This window comes from Oreochromis aureus, linkage group 23 (assembly GCF_013358895.1).
Source record: "Oreochromis aureus strain Israel breed Guangdong linkage group 23, ZZ_aureus, whole genome shotgun sequence".
NCBI classification, from domain to species: Eukaryota; Metazoa; Chordata; class Actinopteri; order Cichliformes; family Cichlidae; genus Oreochromis; species Oreochromis aureus.
Genome location: NC_052963.1, coordinates 12,360,923 through 12,367,064, shown reverse-complemented (window position 1 = coordinate 12,367,064; position 6,142 = coordinate 12,360,923).

Sequence of the window (6,142 nt, the reverse complement as noted above, 5' to 3'; positions counted from 1 at the left end):
CAGGCCTCTGGTAGAGGACCCGAGTTTGAAGGATAGACCGCCCACAGCAGCAAGCAGGGAAATATATAGGTTTGAGTTTGAAAGGGGACTCAGTTGAGATGGCTTTTAGTTCAGCAGGCAGCTTGTTTCAGAGGCAGCAACTCTGAGCTCCCTCCATTAGCTTTAGTTCTAAATTTGGGAACAGCTAAGAGACTTTTACCCGCAGATGAAAAGTAGACCAAAAGGACAATGAAGTGGTTTTCGTTGTCACACCCATGTAATAAGCTCACTTTATGTTTTAGAACAAACTATGCAAAAGCTGAACCACTAGAGGGAGGAACAGCTTCTCTTTTCCAGCTCTGTGTGGCTTCAGATTCTCTAAGCGTGCCAGTGTGCCAGATCTGATTACTTCAGCAGCTCTTTATTAAGAAATTAAACGCCCTACCTTTTCTGTGGGGACGCACCTGTGGCCAGATGTGGCCAGATTAAAAAAAAAGATCCCCCTTCCCGAGATCCTGTTACACACAGTGTCCATGTGGCCTCTTTCTATTTTTCTGCTTTCCTTTTTTTTTCTTCTCAAAAACCAATTCTTTCCACGAGTCACTTGCTCAGACAGTTGCTGGAATGCTCTGTATACTTGTGTATCAATACCTGTTTTCTTGTCCAGAGCGCTCTCTCGTCAGCCCTTTATAAAAACAGCCTCTCATATTTGCAGATAACACTTTGAGGAAATTGTCAATTTGGGAAGCGGGAGTACAGAGAGGCAGAGAGGCTTGACTGCTGAGCTGGAACAAACAGATCTGCATTCTTTTTTTCTTTTCTTCTTTCCTTTTCTGCGCTCCTTCCTCTCTACGTATCTGTACTGGTTATAACTAAGCCCGCAGATGTGTTTGTCCGCCCCGGTCTATGACATCGAAATGGTTTCTGATCATTCCAGACATTTCTCCCAGTATTCCCAAGGCCCCTCATGTCATTTTTCCCCTCAGAAAAGAAAGCTTTTCATTGCTGACCTTTTTATTGAGAAAGCCCTCCCTGAAAAACCGGACTGGTGTCGGTTCATTCTTTGTGCACTGGTGTTTTTGAAGCAAATACATTTTCACTTTCACAGTTTTAGAAAAACTGATCAGTGTTGGTACCTAATACAGGACCAATCCACAAGTGTATTTGTGAGTTTATTTGCATGCTGTGTATTTCAAACCTGTGTATCCTCACATCTGTCTACGTGCAGTGAACCTTCTCTAATACCTGTCACATAGATCCAGCTGGCCCCAACAGTCACGTCTGCACTTTAAGCAGCCTCAGGGCTCACAGTCGCTCAGATGTGATGGTCAGATCCTCCACGGATGCACTGAAGTCATGTGTTTAGTAGAATCTCTCCTTTCACATTTTTAATGGCATTTTAAAGGCTGATTGAATTTCATTGTTAATGATGATGATTCTTTAATGCTGGTTAGACCTGACTGAAATATTGGATATACTGATACTTCATCGTTTTATCACAAATATACTGCTCAAAAAATAACATAAAATAAAGTAAAGGAACAGGAAAGATCTCAATGGGAAAAAAGTCATGCTGGATATCTATTCTGATATAAACTGGGAATGAAAGGATGCCGCATTGTTTGATATGAAAACAGAGTGAAAACATGATGCAGCAGGCTAGACCATTTTGCCAGTGGTGGTCCTGCCAGTTCTGGTATTCTATGGCGAATCCCAGTCGTGCTCCACGGTGCCAGGCAGTGAGCGCAGGGCCAACTAGAGGCCCTCAGTCCACCCTCATGAAGTCTGTTTCTGATTGTTTGGTCTGAGACATTCACACCAACATCCTGCTGGAGGTCATTTTGTAGCTCTAGCAGTGCTCGTCCTGTTCCTCCTTGCATTAGGAAGCAGATACCAGTCAGCTGATGGGTTAAGGGTCTTCTACGGCCCTTCCAGCTCTCCTAAAGTAACTGTCTCCTAGGATCTGCTGCATTCTCTTGACACTGTGCTTGTAGACACAGCAAACTTTCAGGCAATGGTACATATCGATGCACCATCCTGGAGGAGTTGGACTACCTGGGTCACCTCTGTAGGTGGTTACCAGTAGTGACACTGATTCTAGCCAAATGCAAAACTACTGAAAAAAAAAAAACAGTCAGAAAAGATGAGGAGAGAAAACATTTTAGTAGCTTCCAGATGTAAAAACCATTGCTGTTTTAGGGGTTGTGCCATTTTTCCCTTCTAGTGCACCTGCTGTTAATTTCATTAACACCAAAGCAGCTGAAACTGATGAACAACTTGAATTGATGCTGTACTGTGATTAAAAAAAAATAAATAAATAACACATAGCTGGATTATTACTAATGTTTACAGTGCTCTCAGCACTGTCTGCAGCACGTGTAGGAGCGTAGCATCACAGCTGAGCACATGGTGGTGCAAGGTCAAGCTGTGTCTACATGGAAAAATGTCAGAAACTTTGTAAAGCACATGGCTGGAATAATGAATTGTGCACATGGAGAATATCACCAGCGTGTACCTCACCTTTCACTCTGTTAGAGCTGGGATAGGCTCCAGCTCTATGGATGGATAGTTTGCATTGCCTATCATGCATAGATAGTACTGGAAAGCAGTTGATAGTGAAAGTTGCTTTTCATTCTTCTTATTTGATCTGACTGATACATTTCTACCATATTAAAATTATAATTTTGTGTTTAGATATTTGCTCCAGTTTCTGTTTAACATCAACCTTTGATGTTAAACAGAAGTTGATAGATGATTGATAGATAATAGCGGGACAGTTGGTTCAATCTGGGGTCCAGTTTTCACTAAATAACGGAGCCACGAGGACAGCATGTAACCCCCACCCCCCATTTCTGCAGAGGAATTAAACTCCGTTTGACCTGCGGAAACAAAGCAACAGAAGCAGCTGTCATATTGTCATGTCCCATCATGCACAAGACTCGCTGCAGATGCATGAATGCGATCTGAAGAATAGCCTGCCAGCCGTTCTGTTCTCTCCGTGCTCCCCATTATTTCCTCTGTGAATGTCATTAAAGGAAAAACTTCATTTTCCTGTGACCGACTCAAGCCCTGTTTGACCTTCCACCGGTGTTTTAAGGCTAGACGGAGGTGAGGAAAAGAAAAAACCTGTGTGTATGTGTGTGTTGTCAAACCAGGAACAGACAGCTGACATTTTAATGGCATTTCTGGCGGCAGGTGTGTTTGAAAGAATCTTTTCAACCAAAAAAAAGAAAAAAGGCTGAATTCTTGTCTCTTCTTTTGATCCCTATTGTCTCTGATGACCGCCAGCTGGACCCCACAGTTTGCAGCGGAGAGCAAAACAACACAGCCGCTACAACTTTCTGCTCCTTGAAGGCCGCACGTCCAAGACCTCCACCTCCTTTTGTTCACAGTTTGCTTTTACAATAGTCTCGAGGATAGAAGTGCTGAATTAATTGGACATTTGCATTTGTTGGATTTTAATGAGGCTAATTAGCCCAGCAGATCGCAGTTAGGTCTGAGAGCTTTGCCCGGATACAGAACAAGGTGTGAAAACGCGCTCCAAGCTGAGGATGCGGTAATTGTCCCCTCATCCAGCTCAAAACTTTCACCTTTTGAAGTGGTTTCCCAGGTTAGAGTCTCCCTAATTGTGACCATCTAATTAAGTGTGAGTATAAGTGGAAGCACTGGGAATGCTTTTTCTTGCTGTTCTTCCTCTGAGTGTGATTATGTTCCAAAATTAGCCCAAACGAAATGCACAAAGCAGATTGCTGTGGCATGTGCTGCACACAGGAATGTTGTTAGTAACAATCTCCTCTCGTTTCGTTGTGTAGCCGATGTTGGCGCTGTGTCCTCAGTATCAAACAATCAGCTAAACGGTGAAAAAATATCACAGTGGCCCTGAAGTGCAAAGCAACAAACATTCTCCAAAGTGTTCTGTCAAGTGCCACAACTTTTTGTGACAGCTTGTGTGAGATGTGGTGTTGTTGTGACTTGTTGGGATGTGGTCATCACAAAAAAGGCAAAGGTCATTCCCATCATTGAGGCCAAGGTGTGAAACCTCTGTGATATGTTGCACTGCCCCAGCATCATGTGAGTTATGGCAGTTACCGAAGTTGTGAGTGGGGGCTGAAACACCCTAGAAGGGATCTAAAGACATTGTAGGTGGTTGATATCAGCCACCTACAGAGATCCCTTCCCAGACATTTCGACTCCCACTCACACCTTGCCTCAGCTGCTCAAGACTTCCAGAAACACTTCTAAAAAATCACAGGAGAAAAACAAAAAAAAGGGATCTTATTCTCAAATGAGAACGTTGGGCCATATGGAGGACACGTTTCTCCATGAAAAACAAATATCATGCCATCTCGTGTTTTATGGGTGAAAAGCACATTTTCATACACATCTCACCCCACAAAATGTCAGGCCCCATCACAGCCAACATGTATTATCTTTGAATGGCATGTGATCAACACTGACTGTATCTAACATGGAAATATAAGCAACGTTTCTGTCTTCTGTAGTCGCTGGTATGCACAGAAAATCATAAAACTCATTATTAGAATCACCTTGATCGAATGACGTGTTTCCATCTGAGTCATAGCCTTAAAGGTGTATTTCACCATTTTTGACATATTGATGTTTTATGTAAAAACTGTTACTTTGTTTCTAGAAATGAAGTAACAACGTAGCAATGTAAATACGGTATTAAAATGATTTTTTTTTTATTATAACAAAACTGTGAAAGTTTTAACTTGTGCTGAGGGCAGTCTATTTTTGGGAGATTTTATTTAAGAAAAAGAAAGCATCTGAGAGCTTAAAAAATTTTATATTATTTTTTAAAGAAAAGAATAAAAAGAGAAATATCCTGGTAATTTTCTGCCATTTTTACCATAAATGATAAATGGTAAATTCAATGTGTGGTTAAAAATAGGACTAGGATCCATTCTGATCATTGCTGAAAACCACATATAATAGTAAATGCTGTCTGTGTGAGTCAGGTGGGAGTGTGTGGAAACCAGAAAAGATTGCAGCAGAGTTACTCTGAATGTGCAGCGCTTCCTTCTTTTCTTTGAAGTCTCACAACAGAAGGTGTACATTTCTTTAGTTCCTCAAAAGGGTGAAAAAAATGACAAACATTATATTAAAGACAACACATAAAGGGACACTAGAAAGGGGGAACGATTTCATTTGAGTCTTCCAGTTGCTGACAGCTTAAATTTTTGGGGAGAGAATCAGATCAGAGAACACACCCAGCAAACGAAACCCAAAAAACAAGGATGAAACAAAACTTCAGACCAGAACGAGGAAGGCTCGGGAGATAACTCATAAAGAGACGCTCGGGTATTAAAGGAGCCCTTCACCTGCACGTGTTAATCCGTGTTTGCTCCATCTTACGTGCTTCTTCTCTGCCTCTCATCTCACCAGCTTTCCACCTTCAAACACTTGGGCAGGTGAGCTTACTTCAGCTCAGCTGGATTTCTTCATGTTGCAGCAGGGTTACTATCTTTTCTGCTCCTTCTCTCTTGCATTACCCTTCTACTGCACACATCTACTTCTTGACAGCTTCGCTCTGTACTTTTGTATTTTGAATTTTAAGCAAGCCTCGCGCACCCGTACCATTGCCGGCACTTCTGGATTCTTTGAGTAAGCCCTTGTCTCAGCTGTCTCAGCCACGTCTCTTTCTCTTGGAAAAAGCAGCGAGACCTTGTTTGGTTCCTCTGATACTTAGTCCAAATGTGCTGTGTTGATTTAACAACAGAGAGGTCGGTAGATTTGGGTGGAAAACTCGAAGGAGAGGACGGTGTTTTCCGCTTCTAAATGAGTCCTTTCAGCTTTTCATTTTTGATGATATCTCCCTCCTCACTTTCAGCCTGGAAAAGAATCAGGCCACCTCTGTGGGCGGCCAACCGTTCAGACAAGGGAAGACTATTCAACACGTGGAGCAGACAACATGTCGACAGTTCCAGCTGAGTTGCCATCACCCCCGGATCAAATGATTTTCAGTTGTGGATGGTGCTGTAGCTCCTCAGTGTCCACAGGACAGCAGAGCTGCCTGTCAACAGGCTGCAGAGAGCCGTGACAATGCAGTCTCGGCTGGGAGCTGTCTAGTTATACTCATGGCTGCAGTGTGCTGCTCCTACTACAGTGAATTATATGGCCTTACAGTCTCACATGCTAAATC